Source organism: Malaya genurostris, chromosome 1 (genome assembly GCF_030247185.1).
Source record: "Malaya genurostris strain Urasoe2022 chromosome 1, Malgen_1.1, whole genome shotgun sequence".
Classification (NCBI taxonomy): domain Eukaryota; kingdom Metazoa; phylum Arthropoda; class Insecta; order Diptera; family Culicidae; genus Malaya; species Malaya genurostris.
Window position 1 is genome coordinate 78197648 of NC_080570.1, and position 16945 is coordinate 78214592.

The following is a 16945-nucleotide window of genomic DNA, read 5'->3' on the forward strand; positions in this document are numbered from 1 at the left end:
CTTTATGTTTAATTGCATGCTCCAAATATGTGCATGAAAATATATGTAAATTCACAAAATATTGTCGTGAATACGACTTACTTTACTATGGGGTGCCTTTTCAAAATTTACCCTCTGAGAGAGTGATAAGTTTTTGATCGTGAATATCTCTTGTCGTATCTAACGAATCAACATAAGTTTTGCTACACGCCATCGGAAATATGATCACAATTTTGTGATAAAATTATCAGTTGTGTGACATAATCTCAAATAATTCAAAATTAAACTTTTCTTAAATGTTTGGTATAAACGAGTATCAAAGAGGATAGTTCATAAGGCGCGTTTTCCTTGCTCGTATTTTGAATGCTCATAGCTCAGTGATCTGTGAAAGGATTTATAATAATCTAACTACCAATAGAATCGAAATTTTTCAACTTAAACGTGTAAAGAAAAAGCATTGAAGTATTTCAATAGTACACTATTGAAAAACCTGTCTCATTTGACCCATGTCAACACCAGCCAATCAGAACGCGTTCTGAGGAAGAGAACAAAATATCTGCTGCTGTACAACAAATCGTTCGAGAAAAATGTTCCGAAAAGTGGTGAATATCGTAGTGAGTTCCTCAATTTGGTCCTTCTGAATGCTAGAAACGAGTTCCTACAGCATATTGATAGTTTTTTTCAATAAATTATGCAAATCTGAAATGAAATAATCGACATTAAAATTCTGTATGCGGCTATTTTTATAGCCGTTAGGACCGCCCATTCGTGAAAAAGCTACAAACGAAATCACGTAAAAAGAAAGCTTCTAACAAAAATTGAATCAGTTCGGATTCTATCGCCAATGCGAGCAGATGTATTTTGTGCCATTTGCAAAGCTAGTTTCGCTTCCGACAAGAACGATTACGTCACAGCTGCCAGTCATTTGCATGGATGAAAAAGCAAAGGTGGAGAGCATTACACAAAATCAGCTGTTCTAATGGCTCTAAAAATTTTCTAAAGAACTATTAGGATTTGTTGTTCGCAAATCGAAAAGAAATATCCTCAGTTTAGTGCAAATCTAGAACAGTTTGGTTAGATTTGTGCACTTTTCGCTGTGTGAAATTCACATTAATCGAGATCAAGTGAAGCCTTCTTTGTTTTTGCGAAAAATGTTCCAGAGTTTAATGTCGTAGAGAATTGACCCTTCTGAATTAGATGACGGAAGTCAGCGGCATCCATCGGAATTCGAATTCAACTTATGACTCTCCATCACCAACGCTTTCATAAAAGTTTCTTTTCAGAGCCACCATTATTTTATTATAAAGAACTATACTGGTTATTTCATAATATTTGTGTTTCAGAATGTTAAATGTAACTAATCTGTACTTTAGTTTAGGTGCATCGTTTCAAATTATACATACAATTTCATACAATTGATCAACTAATTGATATTCGGAAGTGTTAAGGAACATGTCAGTTGTTTTCGTTTTCACGACATCCAGTTATGTCTCTGACATTACCCACCCGCCTTTTTCTATCTGTGTAGTGGTCAAAAAACTACAAATGTGAAATTACATCGGTTTCTCATATCAACGTGTATAACTAGTCGTATATAAATTGGATAAGTTTAAAGTTTACGTTTCGTCTTTGACTCATCAGTGCGTAGCAGTTAATGTTGAACTGCTAGCGCGACCCGACGGCTCAACATATGCTAAACGTAAAGTGGCAGACGTGAAGTTAATTCTATTTGCAAACCGTCTCAGACGAAACGAGGTTTTCCGAAAAATCTTATCTGTCTTCAAAATAGCTTGACTATATAGAACATATATGTATATGCTCTAAAATACTTTTCTTGACTGAGAAATTTTATCTCCTACGCCATTCACTAATGAAATGGTCCTACGATCGTCAGCTACCTATTCGAAAACGACCTTCACCGGCAGATGCAGAATCGGTGGAGTTTTACAAGCAACATGATCCAGAAAATTTCAACTAAACAATGAAATTGATGTACACTTAATCAGTGCAAACCCGAAATTGAAAATGAATTTCCTTTTCCAATACAAGTATCAACATAACATAACTGTTTACTTATTTTTGTAATTATTGTTTGTAATATTCTGATATCTCAGTAAATTTAACACTTTGTGCGTCACGCTACTTTACAAGAAAACTGCTTACGCGGAAAGCTAATGAAAAAGACTTCAATATACAATTAAAAAATAGCTGCACTCACTAGAATATTTATTTGCCTAACGAGTTAAGCACGGTAATGCTTGCGACTCAGAACAACTTTTTAAGCTCATATGCAGTGAGCACACTGTTGAAGAAAAGTGTAATAACCCAGTCTAACACTAGGCCGCTAAGCCAGTCAGTACCATGCCACGACCTCTCAGTTTCGAATCTGCGTTCGGTACGGACAGGTGTGCTTTTCCAGTCCCGTCAATTGGTTTGGTTGATTGTGATCGTTGACTTCGGTGCCGGTTTCGTCAAGTGTGTCTTCTACAATTCTAAGGTCTGCTATACCCCATTTGTGTACTCCACTATTATAACCGCAAGTGCTCAACTACAGCAAAGAATACAAGTGCGGCCACGGCCACCAATAATTGAAAGCGAAATCAGCAACTTTTATTTTCTTCTGCATTGTGAAACGTTAAAATATGGCATCAGAAGGCAAAAAGTGAAAAAGCGAGGTGCACATAAACCGTCGAAGCGAATCATTGAATGAAGTAAAGACGAAGAAAAATAAGTGCAATCAGTTAAACATATAATTTTTGGAACACAAATATATTGTGCCAAAAGTGCCACACTGAACATTGCAAGTTAAATTATGTAATACACATTTAAATAACAAAAATGGTGTTAGTATTATAGAGTAATAGATTAACTGTGGCAAAAGTCAAATTTGCTGATTCTTGCATTACATACCTGCTGCAGGTAACGGATTACATAGAGTGCAGTTGAAGCCTGGTTTAAATTAGGCCACATCAGCGCCTTGCTAGGAAAGCAAAGATCAAAAGAATAGAAACTTTGATACCCGTAAGTTGAATATTCCTTATTCCCTGTTGATCTATCGGGTTCAACATAATATACTGTATGTATCTAACAGTTGACAGACCCCATTAATGTGAAAGGTAAACGAATCTAAACATGCTATCAACGCCTTTTCATGTTCTTTCGTCTACTCTCTATGGTTCGCTTGCCGATCAAAAACTCGACGGCCTTGCGGCGTGATGCAACAGTAGACACTCTATACAAAGGAGGCGAATAAGGTTGGAGGATAAAAAAAATGAAGTTTTCTGAAAGTGTTGTTCAAGGTGGAATTTCGAAGATGTAAAGAGCGACAAGACAATTTAAACAATTTTTCTTGCGCTGAGCCATTTAAACCAATGATTTAGTGATGATGGAAATCTAGTGTTCGTGAAAGATCTTGTGCTTTACATATGAATCTTAACTTAATTTGTGAACATTTTTATTGCTCGATTTGTATGTTTCGGTTTTTATAAACCAAATGTATCCAAACATTTTTTTTAAATTTAATTTTGAAATTCAGTTTTTGATCCAAATTAATGATTGGTTAAACTTAGATTTTATTGACCTGTTTGAACCAATAAAATTCTATTTATCAGTGGTACGGCAACAGTTTCTAAGCCCCATACTACTTCGTATTACTTGTGGATTTCGGATTATATACACACAATTTCTTACTTTTTCTGCTTTACCTACAGATGGAAGTGCGTTCTTTAGACTACGAACACTGTATGTAGATTTTGCTATGCATAGCCAACTGAAAAGAAAATTTGTTCAATCTGGTGTTGAGATTGAATTGACCTTTGATAAATTACTCTAGCCAGATTCGCAGATCGAGACGATTGATAGGAAATAAGTTGATTTCCTTAGTTTAGTTATTTGTTATTTAGCACAACTAAAAATATCTTAAAATTGTTCCTTTTAATTTGTTTCAATCCCCTTCAGAATGTTGATTTATTGGTTGACTTTAGGCGTAGTTAGATTTCCCGACTAAATATGCTATCAATTTTTAGCATAGACTCGCTCAATTTCATTTTAACTTTTCAACTATTTTTCAGTGTTATATCGAATTAGTGGAAAGAATTCTGGTCTTTGAACTAGAGATCGTTCGGAAATTATGTTGACTAAAATTAGGTATAATCCACAAAATCAATCAAATATATACAGAACGCGCTGCTGTACGGTTTATGAACAGCCTTAAATATGAATTGTTGAGTTTAATAGTAGGCAACAATTATAAATGACTCTGGGAATATTCTTACTAATTTAAATTCAATTAAACATTTTGTTGATTTCAATCAAATATATACAATAAAAGGTATCAATTTTTGATACAAAGTAACATATGAAAATTTGCAATTTTGACATTTTATTTCTGACATACAATCGGGAAATTTCTAAGTCTATTTTATGAGAGACTATAGCGTGCAAGTCTTGGAGAAATTTGGAATGTGATAAGGTTCTGGTTCGATAACTTGGTTGTTCGTATTGAAATATCCGCTGCGCTTATATCTTCGCTAATAAAGTTTTAGAAATTTGAGCATGTTTCATGTCTGAAGCCGAACAAACTACCGCAAACGGAAACCTTAGAAATTTGGAAAAGTCCCATAGTTTCAACCAGAGCAAAATCAACAAACGGGTGTTCGAGTCACAATTTTATTCTTCGTTGGACATGCTCTTAAAATTAGCATTTCAGATTCTTGAAACCGACCAGTAAATAAGAGAATAATATAAGTTTATACTGTTCGCAATACCATGGAGGATAGTTGTTTCAAAAGACAAGCTATGAAATAATACAAAACTTTCCTAATGCTCAGGAAACATTTCATTCCAAACATATTTAAAAAGCTATTTTGGAAAATTCTAAGATTTTTTTTTGCATTTTACACCATATTTAGTTTTTCTCAATTGTCGGTTGAATTTTTCACATGCATTTTATTTCTCAAATTAACAAAATATTTCAACAATGATGTGCGATGAAGTAATTGTAATGAAATAAACCATAATATAAGTAATTCTAGAAATAAACGAATTTCAGAATCGTTTTTTTTCTGAATTTGGTATAGGTAGGGTAACAGAGGTATTTTGGCCCACCTAACAAACTTTATCGATTTCATCGGATTTTATCGATGTTAAGTAACTCATTTTGCATCAATTTGAAGCTAATCACATTAAATTACCTATTGCGGAAGGGGTTTTTCAAGACATTTTAATATTTGGTGGATATTTTTATAAAGTGGGCCAAAATAAAATCAATCCTAAAGTGTGTACCTCTGTTACCCTATCTGTGCATACGTTTTCAGTGTGGTAAGCCATTTTTTCTTCAAGATATATTTGTTAAGGCAGACTACATTAGTTTTGAGATGCCAAGGGCATTTCTTTTTCACTACTTGAGATTAGGATAATTTCATAATTTGTTTCATTGCTTGTTGGATTTGAGTCGCGGTGAATAACTCTGGAGATTCCAGCCGCCAGTTGGTGGCCGACAGTAACTGGAGGATGGGATACAGAATGAGGAATTCTCCAGGTGACATTTATACGTGTCGATGGTTACGCATGCCTATTTTCGTGTAGGTCAGCAGTATACACCCCGTGGCCCTTGGTATGCCATTTATTTTGAAGGAACCAAATGTCGACTCACGGCAGGTTTTTAAAAAGGGGGGATATATTTTTCAGTTCACTTTCTTCAAATTGTTGTTAGTCGTAGAAAATAATGTAAGTTCATAAAGTTACTGTTAAAACAACTAAAATGTATTTGTTAAGTTTCTAGTTTTTGATGGAAATAAGTAGAATACAATTCCTTTATTGGAATAATAATTTTTCTTGGAAAATATATTTTTTGTACAAAATACTAACTAGGTATAGCATTTAGGAGCAATAGCTTATAATTTGAAATTAATCGATACATTAGTTTTTGTGACATATTTATAGCAAAATACAAAAAAATGCCATCTTTTCTCGAGCAGAAAGTTATATAACCCATAAACAGAATTGATATAGGAAACCTTGCGGTGTAAGACCGTAAATAGATCATCATGTTTGAAAAGTCTTCTCATAAAGTGTTCGAATTGTGAAAACAATTCAACAGGCATCGGAATAGCTGCTCTGTTACGTTTTGTTTAATTTTTATTAGTTTTTAAGATCTCAAAGCTCGATTACACATAGTGCTAAAGTCTTAGAAAAGACAATGGCTTGGTCATCATTTACTACAGCTGAGGTAAAGAAAAACTAAAGAAATCAGTCCGAATCACAAACAAAGTTTACGTCGCGCGAGCGCCGGCTATTTACATTTGTTACGTCGATAACTCTATACGCTACGATCCCCTTCCAATTAACGTCTGGAGTGGTAAGTCACCTAACCCAAGTTGTCCGCTGAGCGTTTAGTCACCAATCATCAGACAGAGATTTGCTGTTCGCAAACGGTACCTTATATAAGATGCACGTATACGCAATTTATGTTCCATTTTCATGGTCATCGCCAACAGAAAACGACGCCAGTCATATTTTAATTACCTGTGGGTCGCAATATTTCGTAGTAATCCAAAAGTGTTGTATCAACTGTATCGGAATGCTGTTGAACAATTGACAGCAATCATAATTTCGGTTGCAATTACAGCAATGAACTTTACTATCTTGATCAAACTTTTGCGGATCCATTTTGCGGATTACAAACTATGGCACCTAAATGTTTGTCGTCTCAAGCCAGTGAGTATTCATGGAACCATGGCAGCATTGAAAAACAAGTCTAATTACGAGTAATTTTAAATAGATCGATTATAGCTGGACCATCCTGGAGAAATGAAATCTGAATCAAAAATGTGATTAATCCACCTAGCAGTGAGATGATACCTTTTTTTATCAATCCGCATGTGTTATTTGCATGAATATTCTTCGGTGTTTTAGATCTCATGACATTATTTTAATTATCGTCGTTTTAGACGGCAAATTGAGATTTTAATCACTTGTTACCCTGTAATGTCGAAATCGTATCGAATTTCAATCTTAACGTGTGACAATTGTCAATCCATGAGATGTCGAAATAAGTTCCACTTTAGAGTTTTTCGTCATTATTTATGGTACTTCCAGAGCCGGTATTCAGGAACTAGCATAACCCAAAATGATTCGAATGGCCCTAAATTAATACGCCAAACAATTTACATCTTCTATATCGATATGAATTTTAAAAATTCATCCTCTGTAATTCCAGAATCGGATAAAATTCACCAATTTTGTATGGGACCTTGAGTCCTTGAATTAAGTTTTTGTTTTTGAATTTCGATTTGGCCTTTTTGAGAAAATGATTGAGCTTTGAAAAACGATTCGATACTGGAAGCGGAATTCTAAAATCGGTGTAACCGAAATCAGTGAAATTCACCTGAGGAGTGTGTAGACATCTTTGAGAAATTGTAGTGCGAATTAAAATTTGGGGGAATCCAAAAACGAATACCCCTTAAACTGAAATAAATTTATTTTGTAATCGACTATCCAAATCTGCAACCCCGATAAACCTGATTAATTTATGTGAAATGGACATTTTCATACTAATCACCCTGTATCTCCTAAACCAGAAGTCGGATCTGACTAAAAAGTAAGATGTTTTATAGGATTTTAAGACCTCTCATTTGAATCATAGATGATTCTTAGATTTCATTTGAATCTTAGATCGGTTCAGCCATCTACGAGAAAAATGAATTGCATTATTTTAATTTCGTTCCACATATCATCATGTGGTTCCGCAATCAGAATCCAAACGTAATTCAGAAACCTTGTTTGGGACTATACTACTTTTCATATGAATCTGAGTTTGTAGAAAACGGTTTGGCCATCTTCGAGAAAATCGAGTGAAATTATTTGTCACACACGCATTTGCTGATCTCGACCAACTGAGTCGTATGGTATATGGAAGTCATGTTCTTCCAGCATTTATTGCTGTAAGTAGTTTAAATCAATATAATTATGGAATTGCTTTCAACTCGAAAGTTCTGCCATCATCTGGTTAACATATGGCATTTTCGAACGATTATGTTGCCAAAAACGAACCGTGCTAAAATCCGGTCCGAGGTAAAATATCATGCTGTACACAGTCTTTTGGGTACTTAGAAACAAATGTATGTAACAGTATAAAAATCGTGTTTTATGTTGCTCCCAAGCATTTCTGTGCCAGACAGCGCTCAAAACTCCTACTGATGGAATAGGGGGAAAAGTCGCTTACACAAAAATATCGATATTTCCGTTAAAAGTGGACGGATTTTAACAATCTATGGCTTGTTGGATAGCTATTACCATGCGGAATCTAAGTCTAGAAACATATTCTGTTTTTAAGGTCAAGTGTGACAGATACTGCAAAAAAAACTGAAAATTTTGACATAAAACTTCGTATAACTCAAAAAGTAAACAACCGATCTCAAAACCATTCAATAGCGTTCTGGGTGACGGGGAGACCTTTCATTTTCGACTAGTTTGATCAAAATCGGTCCAGCCATCTCTGAGATCTCGACCTCTTAGTTGACAACACACATACAGACACACACACATACACACACACACGGACATTTGCTCAGTTCGTCGAGCTGAATCGATTGGTATATGACATTCGGTCCTCTCTTAAAGATAGGGTATGTAATCATTGTGAAAACCGACTTTTCAATCGAGGCCTAGAGGGTTCAGTGTCTTATACCGTTCAACCCAGTTCGTCGGAGTCTGCAAATATGTATGCATTCGTGTATGTGTGTGTATCAAAAATGTCTACACATAAAGAAATAATCAAAATCAATAGTAACATACAATAGACATCGGATGAATCGAAAGGTTAATTGAAAACAATCATCGATGCAAAACTAAATTGAATTTCAATATTTGCATTTTCAATTAACTGAACTGTATCTTTCAATTAACTTTTGCGTTTAAATTATATTGATGTTTATTTACCTGCTCCAAATATGTGCAAAAAAATAAATTTAAATATACAAAATATTTTTATCTGTGTACTCACTTCGCTCTGGGAAGAAATTTCCGCAATCGAAAATTCAATTCTTGGAATTGCATGAAACGTCGAAATTTAGTGTCATCTCGAGAAAAAAATTGAAAAAATCTTTTGTTTTCGGGATGACACTAAATCTCGACTTTTCACGTAATTCTAAGACTTTCGACATAAAAAACAACTTCGATTTCGGAAATTTCATGATGATTTCCAAGATCGAAAATTTTCAAACCTTCATCGCCGGGCAGCACACTTTATCCATATCCGATTCAGCTCAAATTTTACATGGGGACTTTTTTCGAGGTGCTTAAACTTTTGAACACTACCGCTTTACGAAATTAGAGGTGATCCCAAAATATTTGCGTCGGTAAAAAACAACGTGTTTTGTCGGTTACGTCACTTATACCATCGTATCTCCCGAACGTAGTTATTCGAACTTGATTAAAGGCCCATTACTAGCTTTCAAACGAGTCTAAGCTAAGAGAAAAGCAAAAACCCTTTTTAATCCACTTAGTGGAATTTTCATAGATCCTAAAAACCACCATACATGAAATTTCCGAAATAGAAAAATTTTTTTGATGCCAAAAGTCTTAGAATTACATGAAACGTCGAGATTTAGTGTCACTTAAAACAGATTTTTTTTGAAAATATCAATTTTTTTAAAACTGGGACTGAGACGTCCCAGAAAGTCGATTTAAAAAATAATATTTTTTCGAGATGACACTTAATCTGATCTGATTTTTCAAGATCAAAAATTTTCAAATCTTAACCGCTGGGTAGCACCCCTTATCCATATTCGATGTAGCTTAACACTACCGCTTTACGAAATTTGAGGTGACTCCAAAATATTTGCACCGGTAAAAAACAACGTGTTTTGTCGGTTTCGTCACTTATACCATCTTATCTCCGGAACCCGTATCCACAGTCATTTGATCTTCAAACTTGATCAATGGCCAAACAGTAGCTTTCAAACGAGCCTGTGCTTGTTAAAATCGGTTCATCTCTGAGAAAATTGATGGCTATCTCATCCGTGAATATGTTAAAACTAAAATAATTTACAGATATATTCGAAATTTCAAGTTCTCGTTGAAAGATAATCATTTAAACAGTATAATATTATTCTACAGGTTAAAGGCAATAAATTTGTTCATGATATCCTTTCTTCTAAAAGAAGCTGTTCTTGAGATACTTGAATAGTTAATTATAACACCATTTTTTTATATTTCCATGAATTGTTTATTTGCTTGCTATATCTACAATTATTACATGTACATGAATAATTCTTAATGATTCCCTACAACTTTTTCCTGGACGCCATTTTTGTACGATGAACGGCTTCCGAATTACAACGAGACCCGTAAACTGTTTTAGCTGTAACTTCTTCATTTTTCAAAAGGCACGGATGGGATAGCTATCAATCTGTAGGTTTTAATAACAGCTTTATTTTAGGATTATTTGTGAAATGCAAAAATACATACACCCTTTTTAAAAATCAGTCGTGAATCGGATTGACCTCTCAATCGGTTCAAAACTTATGGTTTGCCATGTGCAAAGTTTCATCCCAATCGTAGAAGGTCGAGTCTGATGATCTGCTAAGCATTTCTGGAATTCCTCATATGTTCGAACCCCGACCTGACAGAATTCATAATGTCAGCAGGATCGTAGTACTAGCAATGCGAGGATTCTGTACTCTAAAAATCGGCAGCGAAAAGCCAAATTTCACAAAAGGGATGTAATTACAGGACTTTGCTCTGCTTTGTATGGCTTGTTTGAAAGCTACTCATGGGTCATTGATTGAGGTTCGAAGATCAACTAGCTGTCACTTTGGTTCTGGTTATAGCATTGAAAACTTTTCTAGCCGACAGTGAAAATTACAATAATATAAATAATATCAAAATTAAAATTGAGCTTGTAATGAAAAATTAGATTGCGTTAGTATTCAATTGACGAACCTTTTTTTATTAGCCAGTGTGAAATAATTAACAACCATTTGAAAAATAGTACAATGTTCCTTTCTAAATAAACTCTAGTTTTCGCAAAATAAATGAAGACTATTATTAGCACCTCAGAGCAAACACTTTTTCTTCCACTTCTGCGATGGGGTTTCAAATGAATTGGTAAGAAAGGCGGGAGGGTAATGTCAGAGACATAACTGGATGACGTGAATACTAATAAAACACATGGTTTTTCCACACATACAATATCAATAATATATCAATAATCGCGCGTACTAGTTAATTTATTGTATGGGTATTGCAAACTTTCAATGCGTCACATGCATAATTGTAACGTTCAATTAGAAGGCGGATAACACGGGAGCAAAAAAAACTTTGTTGTGTAGGGGACACGGACGATTAAATCAAAAATACAATGTTCAAATTCATTCATAAACTGAAAAATCCACAACATATCGTTTTTAGCTATCTACGATTTCTATATTTGAGTAAGGAATTAATATGACATTATTCTCAATAACTTACTTGTCAAATCCGTCACGAAAATACAAATTGTATAGCAGGCCCGTGCGCAGGAATCATCCATGGGGGGGGTTTCAAGGGGAGAGGGGAGTGTCCAAGAGGCGAAAAGGCGGCTCATCCACTATATTGATAATGTAAAACGGATTCTGACAGGCTCGTGTGCAGAAATCATTGAAGCGGAGGGGGGGGGGGGGGGGGGGGGGGTCAAGTTATTTGCACTTTAATATAATAAGTACTCCATTGTTCATGAAACTTAATTTTAAAAAAAATCTTCATGGGGGGGGGGGTTAAAACCCCCAAAACCCCCCCCCCTGCGCACGGGCCTGTTGTATAGAATATCCACAAACCGAACTTAAGAATTTGGCAAAAAATCGGAAATATAAAATTTCTGAGCGTGGACAAAAAGTATCTATAAAAAAAATCATGAGAAATAGTAAAGTATTATTTACTTATATACTTATGTGATATGCACTTCACAAGATATTTTTAGGACACATTTTACAAGCCAGTTGTAGTTCCATATATAAAAGATCTGGCTTGAATATTATTAAGTTGTTTTTTAAATGATACAATAATACAATAATTAGCTAGGTGATTAATTGCAATCATACCAAAGAATTTGATGTGTAACAAATTATGAATAAATTCGCAATAGGTGAGAAAATAGTTATAAGAGCATTGAATGACTAAATTGATCGTCTTAAAACACAAAACTTGTTACCGTTTCGAGTTGTACACCCTATCATGCCCCTATAGGAGCACGGCGGGAGAACTAGGGATACTAGAGTTCATCATGAATTTGTTTTATATTCCTGTTAGGATGGGCATGCGTTTTGGTTTTATTTATATATTGTTAATCTATATTAAATTATATTCATTCTATTGTAAAATAAAAGTTACTAATAATTATCAGAGATAGAAGAACAGAACAAAAAGTTTACATTGTCAAATATTCAAATATGTATAAATAAGCAATTGAAAATATTGTACTAAAATCTAGACCTAAAACCTAAAACACTACAAATACACTACACGAAAATTGCTGCACTATGCACCTGAAAAAAAACAGTTCGGTGGAGAAGATCCGGTAGAGAGCTTGATAGGCTAGAATTGAAGGGTCAAGTCGGTCTTATTGAACAGATAGCCAACGTGAACGGTCGTTAGTCAACCGACCTGGTGTTAAAGTTTATATAAAAGTTCAAATAAGTTTAAAAGCAAGACAGTTTGGAATCACCTGAAAGTGAAAACCTCAGTTCTAGTGAATTGATAACAGTTCGGCTGAAACGTCACTTAATAGAAACACACATTTTTTTTTGCCAAAACTCGTTTTTATTATTCAACATAATTGCCATCAGAGGCGATACAGCGATTATAGTGATCTTCCAACTTTTCGATACCATTTTTGTAGTACGATTTGTCCTTTGCTTCAAAATAGGCCTCAGTTTCAGCGATTACCTCTTCATTGCTTCTAAATTTTTTACCAGCGAGCATTCTTTTGAGGTCTGAGAACAGGAAAAAGTCACTGGGGGCCAAATCTGGAGAATACGGTGGATGAGGGAGCAATTCGTTCAATTTCAGCATGGTTTTCATCGACTTGTGACACGGTGCATTGTCTTGATGAAACAAAACTTTTTTCTTCTTCAAATGAGACCGTTTTTTTTAAATTTCGTCCTTCAAACGATCTAATAACGGTATATAATAGTCACTGTTGATAGTTTTTCCCTTTTCAAGGTAGTCGATGAAAATTATACCATGCGAATCCCAAAATACAGACGCCATAACCTTACCGGCCGATTGTTGAGTCTTTCCACGCTTTGGGTTCGGTTCATCGCGTGCAGTTTACTCAGCTGACTGTCGATTGGACTCCGGAGTGAAGTGATGGAGCCATGTTTCGTCCATTGTTATATATCGACGAAAAAAATCGGTTTTATTTCGATATAACAGCTCCAAACACTGCTCAGAATCATCAATTCGTTGTTGTTTTTGATCGATTGTGAGCTCACGCGGCACCCATTTTGCACAAAGCTTTCTCATATCCAAATATTCGTGAATAATATGTCCAACACGTTCCTTTGATATCTTTAGGGTGTCAGCTATCTCGATCAACTTCACTTTACGGTCATTGAAAATCATTTTGTGGATTTTTTTCACGTTTTCATCGGTAACAGCCTCTTTTGGACGTCCACTGCGTTCATCGTCTTCGGTGCTCATATGACCAGTACGAAATTTTGCAAACCACTTACGAATTGTTGCTTCGCCCGGTGCAGAGTCTGGATAACACTCATCAAGCCCTGACACGAATGCCACAAAGATGGTAAAGTGTCATTAATAAAAACGTGATTAATCCACCTAGCAGTGAGATGATACCTTTTTTTATCAATCCGCATGTGTTTTTTGCATGAATATTCTTCGGTGTTTAAGTTTTCATTACATTATTTTAATGACCGTCGTTTTAAGCGACAATTTGAGATTGTAATCACTCATTACTCTGTAATGTCGAAACTGCAAATACAATCGAATTTAAATCTGGAAGTGTGATAATCGATTAAACATGCCATGATATGTAAGTTCCACTTTAGAGTTTACGGTAATTTAAGGTACTTCCAGAGCCGGTATTCAGGAACCAGCATAACCCAAACCGATTCGTATGGCCATATGACGAATAAATTACAGTTTTGAGTACAACTTTGAAGCTTAATTGGATAAAATTCATTAATTTTTGTATGTATGTATAAAACTAATTAATTTTGTATATACGTTTAATTCAATTTGAATTTTTGTTTCTGAAATTTGATTAGGCTTTTTTGAGAAAACGATTGAGCTTTGAGAAACGATTTTATACTGGAACCGGAATTCTAAAATCGGTATGGCCGAAGTCAGATAAATTCACCTGAATAGCTGTATAGTTTACATTTGTTTCAAAATATTTGAAAATCAGTGAAAACATCTTTGAGAAATCATAGCCCGAATTAAATTTTTAGGTGTCTTCTGAATCGACAACTGAATACCACTAAAACTGAAAAAAGTTTTTTATCGACTATCCAAATCTGCTAACCCGATAAACCTGATTAATTTATGTGGAATAGACATTTTTATACTAATCACCCTGTATCCCCGAAACCGGAAGTTGGATCTGACTGAAGAGCAAGATGTTTTAAAGAATATTGAAACTTTTCATTTGCATTTTAGATGATTCTTAGATTTCATTTGAATCTTAGATCGGTTCAGCCATCTACGAAAAGAATGAGTTACACAATTTTGATTTCGTTTCATATCATCCTGTAGTTCCGGAACCAGAGGTCGGAACCAAACATAATTCAGGAACTTCGTTTGGGAGCATACGAATTTTCGTATGAATCTGAATTTGTAGAAAAGAAATTTTCAGAGAAAATTGAGTGAAATTATTTGTCACACACGCATTTGCTGATCTCGACGAACTGATTCGAATGGTATATGGATATTATGTTCTTCCAGCATTTATTGCTGTAAGTAGTTTAAAACAATATAATTAAAAAAAATCTGCCATCATCTGGATTATATATGTCATATTCAAACGATTATGTTGCCAAAAACGAGCCGTGCTAAAATCGGTCCGAGGCAAATTGTTATGAAAAAGGATGCTGTGCACAGTCTTCTTGGTACTTAGAAACAATTGTATGTAACAGAATAAAAAATCGTGTTTTCCGTTGCTCCCAAGCATTGCTTTGTCATACAGCGCTCAAAACTCCTACTGCTGGAATAGGGGGAAAAGTCGTTTACACAAAAATTTCGATATCTCCGTTAAAAATGGACGGATTTTAACAATCTATGGCTTGTTGAATAGGTATTATCGTGCGGAATCTAAGTCTGAAAACATATTCTGTTTTCAAGGTCAATTGTGACAGATACTGTCAAAAAACTGAAAATTTTGACATAAAACTTCGAATAACTCAAAAAGTAAACATCTGATCTCAAAACCATTCAATAGCGTTTTGGGTGACGGGGAGACCTTTCATTTGCGACTAGTTTGATCAAAATCGGTCCAGCCATCTCTGAGATCTCGACCTCTTAGTTGACAACACACATACAGACACACACACATACACACACACACACACAGACATTTGCTCAGTTCGTCGAGCTGAATCGATTGGTATATGTCATTCGGCCCTCCGGGCCTCGGAAAAATTTTCGAAAGTTTGAGCGAATTCTATACCTATTTTTTATATATATAAAAAAAGGTAAAAAAAAAAAAAAAAAACTCATCAAGCCATTTTTTGGTATTGGCGGCACTTTTTTTCATCAAAAAGTAGTGTTTCATCAACACACGAAATTCCTTTTTTTCCATTTTTTTCACAATAACAAAAGTAGCTTCACTCAAAATGCAATATCTCACAAACTAATAATCAGACAGCTGTCAAATTTATACACGTATCTTTTGAAGGTTGGTACTAACTGAAAATGGTATGGATTTAATTCTAGTGGCGCCCTCTCATAGAAACGATACGAACTTTTCAGCCGATCTGTTAGACGAAAGTCAGGTAAATTAGTACGAGAAACTTGCTTTCTAGTCGAGTCCTAACCTCAAGCTTCTCTATCACCACGCTAGGACCCATTATATTACCACAAACGAATTTCCAGACATGACAGTCACGATATTTTTTTGGCGTACATCTACGGTCCTCCGTGAAACTGACACCAATGCTGATAAATTGGTTGCACTGCTGAGTTCCCATCATACATTTCTAATGCAAATGTCAAACCGTGAGAACCCTTTTGATTCGGTAGCTCATTTGTATATATTGAGATTTTATGGCACACTTTGGTTGAAATGATAACAATGCAAATAATCCCGCGCTCCACCAAGCGGTGAGTGCGGTCATTTCAGAAGGTACCGGGAACGAACCACATTTTTTAAAAATATTTATATGCACGTACATGTCTTTATTATTTATCTTTGATATTACTATTAAATAATCGGCTTGGTAGGCACTACCGCGGTCCACCTCAACCTTCGAGGTCGTATGCGTTCACTGGGGAAGCTACGATGGGTTACAGATTATTCCCCACGCCCGATATCCACAAATCTGAACACACTGCTAAAGCGGTCCACTGAAGCTGTCCGTCTACAATCTTTGAGGTCCTACGCGCTCGAGAGGGAGGCTACGACAAGCTGGACAATAAAGTAACATCGCATTCGAGTCCCCGGAAAGCATAGTAGCAGAGCAGCAGAGCAGAAGGTCGACCGATCACGTGCACAACCAGGATACATCATCACCTACACACCTTAGTGAGTAGAATATATGTTTAAAAGAACAAGATAAGTGAGTGTTTAAACTAAAGTTATCCGAACTCTTGATTACTAAGTAGACTCGGAGCCGACCTTGAGAGCCTTCGAGTTTCTCCAGATCGAGCTGGTGCAAGAAAAGAGACCGTGAGAGTCCACCCCAGACGGTCCCCGTGGCTTGACCAGGGACTAGGGGTAAACTTTACTCTGGCCGTCTGCCGCAGTAACAAA

The 16945-nt window shown here is 35.4% G+C and overlaps 2 protein-coding genes across 3 annotated transcripts in view; one reads left to right on the plus strand and one right to left on the minus strand.

The window, feature by feature from the left end:
* LOC131440541 (protein FAM50 homolog) overlaps positions 1-16945 on the minus strand; it is a 347038-nt gene that overhangs the window by 25424 nt on the left and 304669 nt on the right. The window lies entirely within an intron of this gene.
* Positions 2329-16945, plus strand: part of LOC131440540 (ABC transporter G family member 20) — a 109675-nt gene continuing 95058 nt past the window's right edge. Inside the window, exon 1 of one of the 2 annotated variants that reach the window (XM_058611909.1) lies at positions 2329-2476. The gene's annotated coding sequence lies outside the window, so the exon portion shown is untranslated. Of the gene's footprint in view, positions 3001-16945 lie in introns of both variants that reach the window. The other variant, XM_058611908.1, reaches the window with a different exon arrangement.